At 33.4% G+C, this 19,168-nt stretch overlaps 1 protein-coding gene across 2 annotated transcripts in view; it reads left to right on the top strand.

Moving 5' to 3' along the window:
• The first annotated feature begins 223 nt into the window (after nt 1-223).
• SP555 (SPRY domain-containing SOCS box protein SP555) overlaps nt 224-19,168 on the top strand; it is a 52,626-nt gene continuing 33,681 nt past the window's right edge. Inside the window, exon 1 of one of the 2 annotated variants that reach the window (XM_075358375.1) lies at nt 224-325. The gene's annotated coding sequence lies outside the window, so the exon portion shown is untranslated. Of the gene's footprint in view, nt 326-11,951; nt 12,079-19,168 lie in introns of those variants that run through there. The other variant, XM_075358374.1, reaches the window with a different exon arrangement.

Genomic DNA, 19,168 nt, shown 5'->3' with positions numbered 1-19,168 from the left:
TCCAATAGAATTTTAATATTTTCTTATGTTTGCTTCATGTTATACAAGCAAATAATAATGATAAAGTTTAATAATAAACCTTGAAACTAATTCTGATTGCCATTTGAGCGGGACGGACAAAGCAGAAGAGGCCATGACAGTGAGAAGTGGGAGGAGCTTATCGTCGCTATTTGTTCGATTATCCCAACTAAGGAAGAGTCGATGCTAAAAGTAGTTTTGAGAATGGAGATACTCCGAAACACGTCACCTACAAATGTTACAGTGACAATGTTAGGAAGAGCATAAAGCGAAAATATAAAGTATTATGACAAAAACTAAGTTATTCGTAAGTAAATTATTTTAAATTATGATAGTTTAGTATAGTCTACTACGTATTGTCAAATATATAAAAAATATTATTTAGTATTACGTTAGTTAAACGCTTTTCGTAATACTGATGGTTTAATTTTTCTTTAAAGTCGTTTTATTACTTTATTTTCCCCCTTTTTACAAAATAGTCTGACTAAAAGTAAGAACATAGAGGAAGCGTTTTTACTATGTTATTAAATATTGTTTAGCTAATTTACTGATAATTAATTTGTAAAATGTGTACTTTGATTGAGGAAAGTAACTGGTCAACTATCTAATAATTCCTGACCTGGCATAATAACAAATTCTTGTTGGATCACTCTCCACAAGCGGCCCAATGTGAACATTGTATTGTCAATCCAGTGTGAACATTATTTAGTTGTCAATCGGTCATGTAGAAGTACAATTTTTAACGAAAAGAATTTTCAATTATTTAAAACAAAAAAGTTAATATCAACCCCAACTAAAACAGAAATAGAACTGTTTTTTTTTTTTTGTAACAACACAATATTTCGGCTTACGACAAAGTCGTACTCATAAGTCGAGGTTAATTATCCCTCCGTTGACATTTTTTAATAAATTACCAAAATGTTTAAAAGGTTTCTCTGCCAATTTATTTAAAATAAAATTAAAAGATCTTTTTGGAGTAACAACATTACTCTGCCAGTAAATTTTTAAATAATATTAATTAAAAATACCAGAATCTTTGCATCTAGTTAAAAATATATATAAATGTGTTTTTTTCATTTTTTTTTTAACCTCCGGGACCACCGTTAGGTATTGTTTCAGAGAATAAGATGAATGATTTGTAGCGTGTGTGAAGATGCCATATCTGACCGGGATTCAAACCCAGGACCTCCGGATGAAAGGCCGAGATGCTACCACTCGCGCCACGGAGGCCGGCATATATATAAATGTGCGTTGAAATAATTTTCATTTACGCCTTCTGAATTGTGTATTACTTTTTAAATTTACTAATTCAATGTATTTCCTAAATATTATTTCACGGGTTTATATTTTTTTTTAAATAATATGAACTTAAATCAAATCTATTTTTTATTTTATAATTAATTACACATTATTTTGTGATCAAAGTTTTACTACGGTTTCCCTTAAATTATTCAGGTAAATGACAGTTCCTGTTATTTATTCGTGAAGCATCATATCTACCCTTTCCTGACGTGATTTTGTAATATGTTGTTACGAACCAATCAAAATAAAAGATTTATTATTATTATTATTATTATTTATTCTCTTAACTAATTTTAAAGTGAATAAAATTTGCTAATACTTCGTGTTTGTAGCAAATCCACATAATTTTGTCAGCAAAGTATAGTATACCCAATAATATAGTAGCTAAATTAGTGTGTTTCCAGTTGTAAGCCCCTCGTCAATCCAGTACTAAATGGTAGAACTGTTTACGATCAATACATAACGAGAATATTATTTAATTTTTTTCTTTTATCAGCTTGAGGAGTGAGAACTCTTGCTTTAACCATGAGAGAGGATAATATCGATTTTTAGCGGGCAGACATTATAAACCGACGCTCATCGATTTGTCTACGGACATTGACCTCATCTTCGTAGCTACAATAGCCACCCACATTTTACCTAAATATAAATCTGGAATTTTGTCTAAGGATTTCTAAAAATATTCATTTACGTTTTGCGTTTTTTTTTTGTTTTTTTTTAGAAAAATCATATCTAAATTTAAATATACCTTATATATAAAGGCGAAAGTTTGTCAGTTTTTTGTTTGTATGCAACAGCATCACGCGAGAACCAACCGCCCGATTTCTTTCAAATTTTCAAGATACATTTATGTTGCCCTAGGAAATATTTTAAGCCATAGAAAGAGGCCCTTACTTCCATGGGGTTCAGATATTAAAGCAAAAAAAATTAATAATTTAATTTTTTTATATTTCTGTCGCCATAGCAACAAAAATATAATAAAGTAAAATGACAATTTTTTTTTAATGAATATTTGTAAAACATTTAATATTCTCACAACCATAGGGATGACGAACACGTCGGGAGTCCGGGGAGCGGAGCCCTGACCGGCTAGTTATTATATAATTTATTCGCACATGATTATGTGCGAACAAATTATATAAAAATTCCGTCATGATTATGACGGAAATTTTTTAATAACCATTCATGATGAATTTATTTAAATTTTAATCAATGTATTATCTTAAAATATTTACGAGGGACTACTTTGTTTAGAAAACAAGTGTTAAAGTGTAAAAGAAAGAAAAGTCGTTTAAAACGTACAATAAAGAAAATCAAATACGTACATAAATAATTTTTTTTTTGTCTTCAGTCATTTGACTGGTTTGATGCAGCTCTCCAAGATTCCCTATCTAGTGCTAGTCGTTTCATTTCAGTATACCCTCTACATCCTACATCCCCAACAATTTGTTTTACATACTCCAAACGTGGCCTGCCTACACAATTTTTCCGTTCTACCTGTCCTTCCAATATTAAAGCGACTATTCCAGGATGCCTTAGTATGTGGCCTATAAGTCTGTCTCTTTTTTTAACTATATTTTTCCAAATGCTTCTTTCTTCATCTATTTGCCGCAATACCTCTTCATTTGTCACTTTATCCACCCATCTGATTTTTAACATTCTCCTATAGCACCGCATTTCAAAAGCTTCTAATCTTTTCTTCTCAGATACTCCGATCGTCTAAGTTTCACTTCCATATAAAGCAACGCTCCAAACATATACTTTCAAAAATCTTTTCCTGAAATTTAAATTAATTTTTGATGTATACAAATTATATTTCTTACTGAAGGCTCGTTTCGCTTGTACTATTCGGCATTTTATATCGCTCCTGCTTCGTCCATCTTTAGTAATTCTACTTCCCAAATAACAAAATTCTTCTACCTCCATAATCTTTTCTCCTCCTATTTTCACATTCAGTGGTCCATCTTTGTTATTTCTACTACATTTCATTACTTTTGTTTTGTTCTTGTTTATTTTCACGCGATAGTTCTTGCGTAGAACTTCATCTATGCCGTTCATTGTTTCTTCTAAATCCTTTTTACTTTCGGCTAGAATTACTATATCATCAGCAAATCGTAGCATCTTTATCTTTTCACCTTGTACTGTTACTCCGAATCTAAATTGTTCTTTAACATCATTAACTGCTAGTTCCATGTAAAGATTAAAAAGTAACGGTGATAGGGAACATCCTTGTCGGACTCCCTTTCTTATTACGGCTTCTTTCTTATGTTCTTCAATTGTTACTATTGATTTTTGGTTCCTGTACATGTTAGCAATTGTTCTTCTATCTCTGTATTTGAACCCTAATTTTTTTTAAATGCTGAACATTTTATTCCAGTCTACGTTATCGAATGACTTTTCTAGGTCTATAAACGCCAAGTATGTTGATTTGTTTTTCTTTAATCTTCCTTCTACTATTAATCTGAGGCCTAAAATTGCTTCCCTTGTCCCTATACTTTACCTGAAACCAAATTGGTCTTCTCCTAACACTTCTTCCACTCTCCTCTCAATTCTTCTGTATAGAATTCTATTTAAGATTTTTGATGCATGACTAGTTAAACTAATTGTTCTGTATTCTTCACATTTATCTGCCCCTGCTTTCTTTGGTATCATTACTATAACACTTTTTTTGAAGTCTGACATAAATAATAAAATTAAAAAAACGAACAACAGCTTTGAACTTTATAGTTCTTTTGCACATGTTAAAATTTTCGGGTGAATAAAACGTTATTATAATAATCTGGTGAATATAACGTTATTATAATACGAATTTAATATTTTGCTAATATTAATAATTTTTTTATAATAAATTTAATAATGATTATAATTATATTATTTTCACTCACGTTTCTATTACAATTTATTATTTATGTATTTTTTTGTATAACTGTAATGTTTTTATTTTGTAGTTTCGAAGGCCTACAAAGCTCAAAAGAATATTAGTTATTCGTGCGTATGTGCTATTTAGAAATAATTTTCGTAAATAACTACGCCACCTTAAAGAAAATCATAACATTATACCCTATAAAAAATGAACAACTCATTTCATATACTTTTGTATTGCGTCATTGTCACTGATTATTTACAAGGTATGTTCAACAAAAAAGACCGAACGTTTTTAATAAGCGCCAACGGAGATATTTAATGACCTGCGGTTGGCAGCATTGTGTTCCGCATAACCTCATCTGTAAACACATTTTCTTGGATTGTTGATATCTCGTTTAGTTTTCGTGTTATTGTTATTTGAGTGCAACATGTTTAAGTGTTAGTAGCGATTTTTGTAGTGTGAGTTTTTCAGGAGCAACGATAATACAACGTAAAATTTTGCGTGAAAACTTTCACGCAAAATTTGTGGGGAAAACTTTAGAATCTTTTCAAGTTTTGAAACAACCTTACGGAGATGATGCTCTGAGACGTACGCAATGGTGCGAATGGTTTTCAAGATTTAAAAGTGCTCGTCAGTAATTGAAGATGACCCTCGACCAAGAAGGCCTTCAACTTCAACTGATGATACACACGTTTAGAAAATCAACGATCTGGTGCGTACAAATCCCCGATTGACTGTCAGAGAACTTGCAGAAAGGGTTAGCATCTCGACTGGATCGTGCCGTGATAACTTGACTGAAAAATTGAACATGCATCGAGTTGCAGTAAAGTTTGTTCCTCGTTTCATGACCCAAAAGCAGAAGAAACATCGGGTTATTAATTGCCGGCAACTTCTTGAACAAGCCGATGACGATGAAATATTTTTGCGAAGGATCGTAACGGGAGACGAAAGCTGGGTTTACGGCTATGACAACGAGGCAAAAGTTCAATCATAAAAAACCGCACATTAAAAAAATCGCTACTAACACTTAAATATGTTGCACTCAAATAACAATAACACGAAAACTAAACGAGATATCAACAATCCAAGAAAATGTGTTTACAGATGAGGTTATGCGGAACGCAATGCTGCTAACTACACGTCACTAAATATCTCCGTTGGCGCGTAATTAAAAATGTTCGGTTATTTTCTGAACAGACCTCGTACAGCAAAACTTTAGTTTAGAATACTCGAAAAAAGATGTACTTTCAAGAAATAAATAAGTTACTTCAGATACATCTTGAACAAAATATTACGCATAAATAATTTTATTTGTAATAAATGACCAGAACATATTACGTACTATAATAGTGGTGTAATAATTAGACATGATGCAAATCATTGCAAATTAATGGATGCGAGCTTTTAAATACACTACTTTGACTGCTGATGTTTGGAGAAGTCGCTGTATATGACTGCCGTAAAAACATTTAGAATCGAAAATAAGCCGAGAGTGTATCTCGACAAATCTCTTTTCTCACTACATCGTGGTGTAGTGATGCAGTTGATGGATTAAAGTTCCTATTTCAAAAGGCAGCAAACTTATTATAGTGCACGTCGTAGGTTTTATACCAAACGACTTACTAATTTGGCAAGCAAGTTTAAAAAGTGGCAATTGCAGAAGTCAAATGAAAGCGGAAAATTACTTAAAATGGGCAGAAGAAATTTTAATTCCAAACCTTCCCAATAACTGTGCGGTAATTTTTGACAACACACCCTTCCACAATGAACAGAACGCTGTTAATTTTCTAATAGCAAATTATCTTAAAATATAGAAAATATCTTAAATTTCCATTTCAAAAAAAAAAGATATGATAATATGGTTGCAGAAGCGTTCTGTTCTTCATTCATCCCTACGGTTTCAATTCTGAAACAACAATTGTACAAACTGATAAAAGCAAACAGAAAACGTTTACTGCTTATGTGTTTGTCGAACTTTTGCAAAAAGAGGCATGACGTTCTCCAAATATCTCCGTACCACCCAGATTTAAATTCTACCGAGATGGATTGGTCAGAAGAAAAAGAACATAGCAATTCATAACGTAACATTTGATATCAAAGATGTTCTAAGGCTACGTGAAAATAAAGTGGCGGGCTTGAATAAGAAAAAAGATTGGAAGGTGTATTTTGAAGGTGTATTTTTATGCCACAAGGACACATTTTTGACAATGCTATTGAATTATTTATTATTGCTTTACAAGAAGATTGTGAAAGTGACAGTGATGATTCTGATGACAGTAACCTCGTAAATTCGAATATTTCTTGCAAAGTGGTTGGCATTCATCCTCTTATTATTAAAACAATTTTATTTTGTTCTAGTATTTAAAAATAATTAGTTTCTGGTGTAATTTAAGATTCCATTATTTAGTGTCTGTAATCAATATCTTGTATTACCTTATGAATATCTGTTTGAAAATAAAATGGAATACCAACACTCAATGATGGTAACAGATTTTGATTCGCATTTTATACCTTTTATGTGTAGGCTTGCTATTATTATTGTACAATTCCCAGCTTCATATAAGCGCTGCGCTTCTGTAATTCTTGTCACGTTTACTATTTTGAAAAATGTATAATATATTTTTTCGCAGAAAATGATCGGATATTAATTAAAACTTTTTCAGTTAGGGAATTATATTTGACATAAAAGATATTATATATATATATATATATATATATATGTATCTTATACGAGGGTTATTTTTTTTTCAAGGTCCGATCGGTCACGAAATTAAAACCACAGTGAAAATAAATACTTTTTTATTGTAACAAGTACTTACATAGTTACGCCATTTCTCTACATAGTCGCCACACCGATTTAGACATTTCCGCGTGGTTCCAACTTTCCAATACCCTCGTCATAGAACGGAGCCGCCTCTGTTTTCAGCCATGTTTCTACGCTGGTCTGCAGGTCGATGTCTGTGCCAAAATGTTGTCCTCCTAGCCAGCGTTTCATGTGAGCAAAGAGGTGAAAATCGGATAGAGCCACGGCCGGGCTGTATGGTGGGTGATCAAACATTTTCCAACGAAAACGCTGCAGGAGCTTCTTTGTTACAGCTGCAGTGTGCGGCCGAGCATTGTCATGAAGAAAGACATTGCCTGATGACAGCATTCCTCTCCGCTTATTCTGAATCGCCCTTCGTAGACGTTGAAGAGTCACGCAGTATGAGGCTGCAGTGATGGTCGTGCCACGTTCCATGAATTCCACCAAGAGAACTCCATTCCAGTCCCAGAACACTGTAGCCATACGCTTTCTGTTGGAGAAGGTTCGCTTGAACTTCTTTGGTTTACTGGGAGAATGAGAATGCATCCGCTGTTTGGATTGTTTTTTGTTTTTTTCGGTTTCGAAATGGACCCGTGTCTCGTCCCCTATGACAATTTTGTTCAAAAAATGTTCTCCTTCATTGTGGTAGCGCTGGAGAAACGTTAGGAAGGTGTACATTCTCATTGTTTTGTGATGGTCGGACAGCTTCTTGGGAACCCATCTCGCCCGCAGTTTGCGATACTGAAGTCTCTCACTGACAATGGTATAGAGAGCTGACCTTGAAATTTCAGGAAACGAATCACTCAATACAGAAATTGTGAACCGACGATTTTCTCGAATAGCTCATCCACTCGCTCAACGAGATAATCGGTTGACACTAGCTTCCTTCCCTGACCGCCTGCATCATGAACATCTGTACGTCCTGCTTTAAAGTCCCGCACCATTGTCGCAGTTTGCTGTTACTCATTGAAGTTTCACCGTACACATTACTTATTCGTCGATGAATTTCAGCAGCATTACACCCCTCAGCCTGAAGAAATCTAATTACCGCACGCATTTCACACTTGGCGGGAGATGCTATTGTTGTAGACATGTTTACATGGTAGGTCAAAGATGACCTACAATATATCTTAAGTAGTGATTTCATGTCTAAAAATAGATTAAAGGTAGATTAAAATTGATTAGCTAAATTTTATTTCTTAATTTTTTCCTGTAAGGTAGTTATTTAAGAGTTACTGTAGACAACTTTTAAAACTACGGAATATTCAACTTAAAAGAGCTCTCATCTCTTAGAAATTAAATACATATTTTTGTTAAATGCATATATTGGTATGCGATGGATAAAATAACTAGTTACATTATTGTTATGACTGGAGCTTGGAGTGGAAAGGACTGTTTATTGCCTGCAGATTTGAGTATTGCCAATCTTTGTCGAGCATTTTCTTTTAAACAAGATTACATAATCATATGTTTTTTGTTAAAATGAAATTACTGTTAAAGAACGTATATTCGTGATGAAAACTTACTTAAAGACGAAATTTCATGTTGCGTGTCGGCGAAACTTCAGGAACAGATTTAAAATGGAAGTGCAAGTGAAAAATCTTATTCTGAAGTTAATTAAAAGATTTCACGAAACAGGTTCGGTGTTAGATCGGAAACGTGCCCGAATGACACAGCCTTTTAATGACACAGATCGTACAGGATATTAAAGCGCCAGTTAATTAAGATCTGCTCATAAATTTTTGCGAAGACTAAACCAGGAAAAGAACATTTCACTAGGTTCAGTCCACACTACAGCGAGGAGTATGCTGAAATGTTATTCGTTTCGAATGCAGATTTTCTATGAGCTAACTAATGTTGATTATGTTAAAAGGGTTTATTATCGTCAACGGTTCAAGAACTTCATTAGAGGCGACATTGGCGGTTTAGATCAAGTGTTTTTCACAGATGAAGCGTGGTTTCATCTTGGTGGTTATGTTAATAATCAGAACTACCGAACCTGGGATACTGAAAACCCATAGATTTTTTTGAATCTCCCCCACACCCACAAAAAAATACGCTTATGGTGTGCGGTTTTAAGGTGACGAATAATAGGATCCTTGTTTTTTTGAAAGAAAAAAACTGTGGGTGCTTCCTTCCATCAAGAAATTCAACAATTCATAGGTGTACTGCAAAGGATGAGGGTGACTGCTTGTTGTAACAGGACAGCGCGACTTGGCATACAGCTTGCTCTGCTATAGAGGTACTAAAGGATTTTTTCGTTGGAAGAATAATTTCTAAAGGATTGTGGCCACCAACATCTCCTTATCTAACTAATTTAGACTTCTTTCTGTGGGGTTACTTAAAATAAATTTTTTATAGAAGCAATCCACACACCCTGCAGAAATTGAAGACAAACATTACCGAAGCCACCCAGAAAATAAATAGGGTAACCACGGCAATCAAAGGCAATTCACGGAGCTTTACGTCGTACAATTTATTATCAACGTACACTATACAAAAGTAAATATATGAATGACAACAATCAATGAAGGATTCAACTCGCATGTATGATTTCCTGAATGGAATATTGTAAATAATTAATTACTGCGTGGTGGCGGCGGTAATGACACGTCATGCGGCTTTGATGTCATTCCATCCGACACCGAGGCGGGTTTGCGCAACTTCCAACATAAACGTAAATGCTGTCGCTTAATGGCAAAAGTCTTCCAATTATAGAAATTTGCTAATAAAAGAATCAGAATTTACAAAAATTAGATATTCTGCAAAATTGGATTTGTTTGTTTTTAATAGATAGAATAAAACTTAGTGACGGTCAATATAATAAAACCTTACCTTTAAAAAGGTTTGGCAAACAATGTAGTAATGATGTCATTTGTTTCGATCTAATGTGTACGCGCGGCAGAATTAAAACAAATATAATTACATCATATGCTTGACCGTTACATTAAATTACATTACATCATAATGTGTGTCCATTAATATTTTCAGAAGTTAATTTTATAATTACTTCAACATATGCCCAAATTTACTATGTTTCATGCAATAAGAATTACAAAAAAGTTAATTAAAAAACCCAGTAAAAATAAAAGATCGATAGAGCTTCTGCACAAATAAAGCTTTATTTCAATAGTAATTTAGATTTTTAAATAGTATATTAATTTTTTCTGCCCAATGCAGATGTTAGCAATCCGGATAGTTAATCGTCCAAAAATTTGGGGTTCGAATAATAAAGTTCTAATTTAAACTTGGGTTGAGTAACTTTATGAACATTATGTTTAATTTTAAACAGAAAATGATATCAATTTTTTTTTATACTTCTTTTAATTTGAAAAAAATAATATGTAGATTCCATATCAGTTTTGTATCTTTTCCGTTAAGTGTCAAAATACGGTTGTTTCTGAAATTACGTGATATTAAACTGCCATGTACTTAACAAAAAAAAAAAAAAAAAATCTTCCCTTATTTATCATTCTGAAGTTTAATAAGCGGCAATATCTCTTAGGATTCGTTGAAAAAAATTGCGATCTTGGTAGCACTGGCGTGGAATAAACTCAAATGAGATACGATTCAAGCAGTGTTCTACAGGTACTACAGACAATTTTATTTTTTGTTTTACCGACCTCCACGTAATTTCTATCGTTTGAACACTGGCTCCTGTTTGCTGGTCAACTTTCCTGTTTGCTGGTCAAATTTTCCGAGTGATTGACCTCACTCGGAAGCGATGATTATAATTATTCGGTAGATTTTGAATGCCACGGTACTCTCGCCACTCGTCTGAAATAATTACCGTTCCGGCCGAATATAATTCGCTATGAGAGACAGAAACGTTTTTGCACTTATGTCCTGCACAGCGACCAGAAAACATTCTTTAGTTCCACGGCAGAAACTGCAGAAACCTATTGCTGTGGTAGGACCCTCCGACATTATTTTTGACGTGAGAACAAGTTCTCATCGATTTTAACTTTTAAGCCGAGCTTCCCGCTCGCTAAGAGATTGCTTATAATACTGTGGGAACAAACTTTACTCGTAGTAGATGCGTCGATAAATGTTTTTGGTACGATTAATCTCCAACTCCTCCAGACAAAATTTGACGGTTATTAGCCTCTTCGCCCAGCAGTAAAAAAAAAAAAAAAAACAACACTATTTTGCGGAATGGTAATCTAGATTCAAAAGGAAAGTTTCCTGATGTAAATGTTGGTATTCCGTACAACTATCCAGGGAGGATGTCCTGCAAGCAAGTGTATCTATACGAAAATCATTTCGTGACTACGTTGATAAATGCGAGGGTTGTATAGAATACCGTGCTCCTATAAAAACGCAACAGTATCATTTTGATTTGCAACTTTTTCCACAAGACGAATAAAATTTGCAGCGACTGAATGGAAATAAACACGCGATTCACAATACGTACTTTAAAAAGTACTTTAAAAATAGCCAACATACGAGCTACATGTTGTAACGTGCAAAACACGCGTTATTAAAAGAACGTTTAAAGAATGTTTGTAACATGTGTTTACAATTAATATGCGACTCGTTGTTATGTCTTATCTGATTTTATAATTTTTATAAACTCTGAAATGAAAACATTAATTAATATTTTTAAAAGAGAAGTTTAAAAGAAAAATGACAAAATAGACAAAATAATATAATGAAATATAATTGATACTTAACGGAAAAGATCCTAAAATTTTAACAGAAAATTTAAATTATTGAAGTATTGTTTTTTTTTTACATGTTAAAAATAGGTTATCCGAGATATATCACGAACGAGTACGATTAGCCTGAAAGAAAAAAAAAATTGACATGTTAGTTGTTTAATATAGTCGATAGATGGCAGTAGTGACTGCTACTAGTACAGTACAACACTAGTTTCAACTTGCGGTATGAACAGATTAACTCGTTATCTTAATGTACATGCATTTATTATTAGTACACTTTAGGTTATGTTATCATAAGTAGTTCTCTTCTTACGTGGGAATTACCGTTTCGTTTAAGTTTTAAAAAAATAATGTGCGTTAATCAATTTACTGAATCTATTTAATGATTTTCGTATTATAATTATTATTATTAAAACAGGCCGTAAAAGGTAGGTTTATAATGTTGTATATGTAACTATATAATTTCACAGTATTTATTTAAGAGAACATACTAGTATTAACATGTGTATATTTTATTTTTTTAACACAAAAGTTACATACTGACAGGAGTGGCAGTTAATCTTATACGCAATTATATTACGTACATTAGTTGTTCGACCCTTTTTTGGTAATCTTACATAATTGATATATATATATATTTATATATAAAAAATTAGTTTATTCTTTTTAAATAATAGTTTAAATAAAATTTTTTTAAAAAAACACCAAGGGAAAATCGTTCAAGAAATTAGTTTTAAAAAAGTTTTCAGTGTAAGGAAAGTATAGCAACTGTGTCGTCAGTTTTTTAAATTAATTTTTTAAGCAAATATATGAAAAAACTAACCTCTTATGTATGGAGTTTCAGTCCCTAGTTAATACTTAAAAAATAGTAGTCGGTAACGTTAAGAGTTTTATACTGAAAAATGTCAATTTTTGTGATTAGTTTTTAAGTTCCACTTTATGAATGAATATTAGTAAAAATTTTTTAAAAATCATTGTTTTACAACGTTTAATAGATCTCTTTTCTTATTTACTTCCTTGTACAAATTAAAGAAAGTATTGTGATCGCGAAAAACCTCGATTTTCAGATTTCAACGGAAATATCCGTTTTGATCTTCCCTGAATCCATTTTAACTAGTTTTGGCGTGACGTCTGGACGTACGTACGTATCTCGTGTAACTCAGAAACGGTTAGCCGTAAAATGTTGAAATTTTGGATTTAGGATTGTTGTAACATCTATATGTGCATCTTCCCTTTTTATTGCAATCGACTGGACCAAAACTGTCCAAAAAAGCTCAAAATCCCCAAAAATAAAATTTTTGACTTTTTCTTAACTGCAGTAATAAGCCCTTATTTCGATATTTTAAACGATACATCATAAGTGGAACTTATATTTATTAGTTCCAGAGTTACATCCAAATAAAATTTTAATTAATGAAATATATGGAACTTACAAGTGTAGGTTCGAATTCGACTTCATTTCCGACTTTTTTTTAATTTAAATATATTTATTTATTAATTATTATTAACCTCTGATTGTAAACAAATTTTTGCAATAAATAATTTTTTTTTTGTCTTCAGTCATTTGACTGGTTTGATGCAGCTCTCCAAGATTCCCTATCTAGTGCTAGTCGTTTCATTTCAGTATACCCTCTACATCCTACATCCCCAACAATTTGTTTTACATATTCCAAACGTGGCCTGCCTACACAATTTTTTCCTTCTACCTGTCCTTCCAATATTAAAGCGACTATTCCAGGATGCCTTAGTATGTGGCCTATAAGTCTGTCTCTTCTTTTAACTATATTTTTACAAATGTTTCTTTCTTCATCTGTTTGCCGCAACACCTCTTCATTTGTCACTTTGTCCACCCATCTGATCTTTAACATTCTCCTATAGCACCATTTGTAGTATACGCCGGTGTTATGTTAATCTTTTTGTAAAATCTTCTGATTTTTTGACTGCATGGCGTGTATTCATTTTTTATATGTATTTTTTCGGTTTTTTCTGGTAATAATTTTATAGTCTTTATTGTATTAATTTTATTATTTATTCTATTATATAATTTACTTATTTATTAGTATTATATCCATTTGTATGAGCAGTATTTTTAATTAAGTAGGATTTCTTAGCTTACAGAATAATTCTTACTGCTACAATAAGCTATTATTGTAGCATAATTACTAATTCACCATAAAAAATTACTTTATTATCCATTCTTCCCCGAGCATAGGAAGGTCCTTTTTACCCTGACCAAATCGGCTATACCTAACACCTTTTCTGGATCATTATGAAATTTTACGTTTACGTTACTGTTAACTGTTATTGAGCGGACTAAAGTGGGAGTAAATATTTTTCATAAAATTTTTTATTTCAAATAGCGACTAATATTTTCTTTAGACAACCGTGTATGAGAAATCTGGTAGAGAGGAAATTTCCCTCGCCAAGCTGCCAACACGTGTTCTTCACTTTTATGGCATCTCTCCTAGTGGATACATGTTAAATGTTTATTTTTCATTTTATTCCTTTGTTATTAAATACGAGTATTTAATCTTACAATGGCTTTTTATATGTATTTAATATAAAAAAATTTTACTATGAGACTCATAATTAAATAAATTTTAATTATGATCCTTTATTTTCAAAGAAATGAAATAATTGTAAAATTAAAATTGAATGAAGGATTTGAAAAAGAGAGATCGATGGGAAAGATTGCACAGATATAAAAAATATTATATTAAATCTCAATTACATTTGCCGGCTGAAAGTGACAACAAATGAAAAGAAATCGTCCAAAGACGGAAGAATAGAAATTTATTGCAATACTAGTTCATATTTCCTACACAAATATGAGCTATAATATTTTCCTAGCAACTACATTTACTGTATTGTAATACAGCAAACATTTTTATACGCAAACATTTTTGTTATTAGTATATGAGCAGATTTATTTAATAAAATCGTATATCTAATTTTATGTAAAATTAATTTTTATTACATTTTACATGAAACTGATTTTTAACTCATCTTCGAAGATCCCCACCGTTCAACTTTCATTAAGTCCTCGACATGTATAATTTGCATTATTTTTTTTCAGTAAAAAAGGAATTAATTTTTTCTTAAGACAAAATAAGGATAAGAAATTATTTAAGACAAAATAATTTTTTTATTTGTATCTACAAATAGTTAACAATTATTGAATTGCATCATTGATTGAAACTACAATTCACTGCCGGTTTTTTACCAGGTTTCTGGTTTTTCCACAAAGATATGTATTGCCTTCCATATATTTCTAAAAGGAAAAAGATTCGCTGTGAGGTTTGATGGATGATCGGGCAAGCCATTTTATTGATCCTAATCTTCCAATTCAGCGGATTTCATATACGCAATCAATACAGTTATGCGTCTTTTTCGCTGCCTGGCACCATCAAGCTGAAACCGTATTCTGGTATCCAGAAGGACATCCTCAATAGGATGTCCTATTAGTTTTTTTCTCATCACTTGTCAGTTTATCAATTTTCCACTTAATATTCCTATACGTTTACACAAAATTAAAAAAAAAATCTTTCAGTTACAATATGAGGATTCCAACGGGCTTATTTTTTTCCGTGTTAGTGAACAAAACAATTCTAATATGTTTACTATGAAAAAAATAATTAGTACGTTTATATTTTCTTGTAACCTGTCAGAAAAATATAAACGGTTTGACAGTTTTCATTTTTATATTTTTAAATCGTATTAAGAATAAAAATTAATAATGTCATAATGTAATTATTCTTCATGTTTGTGTTTGAAGAATTAATAGTTGTAGGCCTGTATGTTTTTCCAACACCGGTACGAAGATTAATTACATTAATTACAACACCGAATACATCATCTTGTCTATTACGAAGTTATAACTCTTTAAAAACTCTGAAAAAATTTTGAAAATTTTTGTCTGGCGAAAGTATTTCTTGGTGGAAAACGGTGTTGATATTCAGTTACAAAAGCTCTTGAAATCTATTAAAATAAATATGCAAAAAAAAGTGCGTATTCTTTCCGTTGATAAAAATATGACGTTTACATGCATTTGAAAAACTGATAACACAGTTGTAGGACTTTACTTCACGCGGCTTACCCATGCATATACACACAACTTAATTTAGCACGTCAACGCTACACAAGCGCTCCTTGTGGTGACAGGAGGTGGTACTATTGACGCAGTGTACCAACTTAGTCACTAGCTTAGAGCATTTTTTGGGATGGTGGTGGTGGTGCGATTTTTCAAAAGTTTTTTTTTTGTAAATATTATTACTTGTAATTGTTAAAAAATGTGTCTAAGAAGTATAAGACCATAATTAGGCGAAATCTCGACATACTAAGGGTAATGTTCCTCTACAGCCTCACCCACTGGACCTTTTAAGTTAAAAATTTAATGACATCAATGCCCCATATATACAAATAATATGATCAAGTCTGGTTAAGATCGGTCCAATAATTCTGGATATATAAGGTGATTTAGAGCGCGACACCGAACACACACACTTGCATACGAACATCCGGAAAATTTCCATCCAGTTTTTTGGATTCCTTAAGTTTCAAAACGTCAAGATCCGGTGAAAACCGTATATATCCAAATTGGATCGATTACAATACTTTCCCTTTTAAAGCTAAAGCGCTAGACGGGAAAGTAAAATGAACTATAGTTTGTCCAAGCCGAATCGTCACAGATCTGATAAACAGCATAGGTATCTTGCTGCCTAACAAGTACGGGTTTATAATACTACTCTATTAAAGACATCATGTATACCGTACGACTATTGTTTATTCCAATCATTAAATGAATTCATGTCTTATATTTATTAGTTATTTATTTAATTCTGACTTTATATATTATTAAATTAATAATTTATTTCTTTATTAGATACTGAAATATATATATTATACAATATTATGTAGACTTTCTTTCTTTTCCTGTTTAGCCTCCGGTAACTACCGTTTAGATAATACTTCAGGGGATGATTGAGGATGATATGTATGAGTGTAAATGAAGTGTAGTCTTGTACATTCTCAGTTCGACCGTTCCTGAGATGTGTGGTTAATTGAAACCCAACCACCAAAGAACACCGGTATCCTCGATCTAGCATTCAAATCCATGTAAAAATAACTGGCTTTTCTAGGACTTGAACGCTGGAACTCTCGGCTTCCAAATCAGCTGATTTGGGAAGACGCGTTCACCACTAGACCAACCCGGTGGGTCAATATTATGCAGACTGATCGGCTGTTACTGATTAGTGTTTAACCCTAAATGTATTCATTTATAGTTTTATAATTGTATAAAATATCCAAGCTAAACACGCGCAAGATTGATGTCTACTGTTTATGTTTACGCTCTTCGCCTTTTGTTCTGGGAGGTATGGCCTAAAGAGAGGGGTGCGTCCACGCCACTTTTTAGGCCATTGATCACGCATATGAAAAAATTAGCAAAAACATCAAATTTTTAATTTGAATCTATGACTTTCATATAATCAAGCTTGCTGTGAAATCCATTCTGAGATACCGTCTAAAATTATTTTTTACCTTTTAATGCGTTTAATTTAAGAATTTAAAAATTTTTTTTAAATTTTTGTTTACACATTTTTTTTTTTACTACTTTTTAGTGAATTTAATATAAGAGCGGTTTTCAAAAAGTGTTTTTTATATATTTTTTATTTTCTACTTTTTATTCCTCATAAGTTTATACTTTACAGGTGCGTTAGCGCACAGTTTTGAGTGTACTTAGCGAAAGATCGGATCGGTACGTTGTATGAGGTGTATGAGCGCAATCAAAACATAGGACTAAACAATTGAATTTCCGAATAACCAAAATCCGGTCGGTCAAGAGCGTACACGATGCGTTAAACAGTTAGCGCTCGAATTGCTGATAAACGCCGTTTGAATCGTGAAAATCGGACGAGCGATTACCGAGATATTACAGTGGCACCCCTTCCCCAATTTCCGAACGGCGCCCAGGGAGTACTTGAAAATATTATCACCCGACGGGTACTATCGGGAGCGGATGGAGTTACCGCATACAGGGGTCGAAAAAAATTTTCAGAGCGCTATGACCGACCGTTTTCAAGATATTTAAGATTTTCGTCCGAAAAATTTGGATACGGTTAAAAAGTACTAAATTTTCCAATTTTTTTCACTAGGAAAATATGCATGTAAACGAATTTTCTTTCATAAATTCAAGTTACATTTTTTTCACTTAACAGCTTAGCAACTTAGGGGCATCTTAGTGACTTGAAATTGCTGGTAAAATGTGTTGTCATCAGGAGCAAATATGTATGAAAAATTTCAGAGCGAATGGATAAGCGGAAGTGCTTACAAATTAGACTGAAACATTCCGTACCATGAATCTCACGTATTTAGTCCAAGAGCGAGTTAATATATATATACACCGTATATATTCTGTCTTCCACAAGTAGCAAATTATAGCCCCGCGCTAGCTAGGCAACCATCGCCTAGCCCAGATCTGGCCAATTCGGCTTGGACAAACTCATTTTATTTTTTTTTACATGTTACCGTTCGGCTAAATGTTATTACTAAGAGCCTACGTGTGCCCTCACCCTACCGACTAAAACTCCTAATTCACCGTTCCTCCCCACCCGAAGTCGGATCAGCAATTAAGCATAGCACAACCCCGGGGGTGCCTTTGAGCTTTGGGGGGGAGGGGTTAAGAGTTCCCGTGCATCAACACCATCGCCCATCCGCACAAACGTAGACGAATGATCCGGTCTGTTTTTCACCTGGACTCAGGACTTTTAATTGCGTCAATTTATAACTTTAATAGTATCTGCCTCTGTCTTTTTTTCACCTTTTATCTTTTATCTCTTATTTGAACCCAATTTAACAAACGTCCCCGACCGCTCACTGAAACCGGCGGGGCTGGTTCCAGTGACGTCCCCGACCCTAGCGACCGGGGCTGTCCGCCCATCCCTATGCTAAACTCCTCTGCACCGACCCTCCATATCCTTGCAGCGTGGCACTGCTATTGTGTACTCATCCGCTAACTTCCAGCGATCCGGTGAAGAGTCATATACGCAATCAAATTGTCAGGCGTCAGTCTCTCGATACCGGTACGTGACCGGCGCACAGTCCATTTCGGGCATCTGAACGTACGTTGGGAATATGTTCCACCGTATCCTCACTATTACAATACATAACCTATTGGGATCTCTCCTACCTATCCTGAATAAATATTGTTCAAAATTCCCATGTCCTGTTAAAATTTGAGCGATATAAAAATTTACTTCCCCATATTTCCTATTACATCATGCTGATAAATCAGTAATCAAACGCTTTGTCAATAACGACTTGTTACCTGTCCGCCAATTGTCTTGCAAGGTATTCAGGGTAATAATCTTAGCCTCCGTCTTCCTCATACACTGATATATATGGTGAAAGTTCGGGTGGCCGTGTGGAGATTGCGAAGAGGCAGGGAGGCCGAGGGATTTGGGATGCGGTTTCGAGCCGGGTCTGTACTGGAGCGAAACGTTGTTCTCAATGCACCGGTTT

This window comes from Lycorma delicatula, chromosome 2, assembly GCF_047948215.1.
Source record: "Lycorma delicatula isolate Av1 chromosome 2, ASM4794821v1, whole genome shotgun sequence".
Taxonomy (NCBI): domain Eukaryota; kingdom Metazoa; phylum Arthropoda; class Insecta; order Hemiptera; family Fulgoridae; genus Lycorma; species Lycorma delicatula.
Note: the sequence above shows the minus strand (reverse complement) of the source record. Positions and strands in the feature narration are given on the sequence as shown.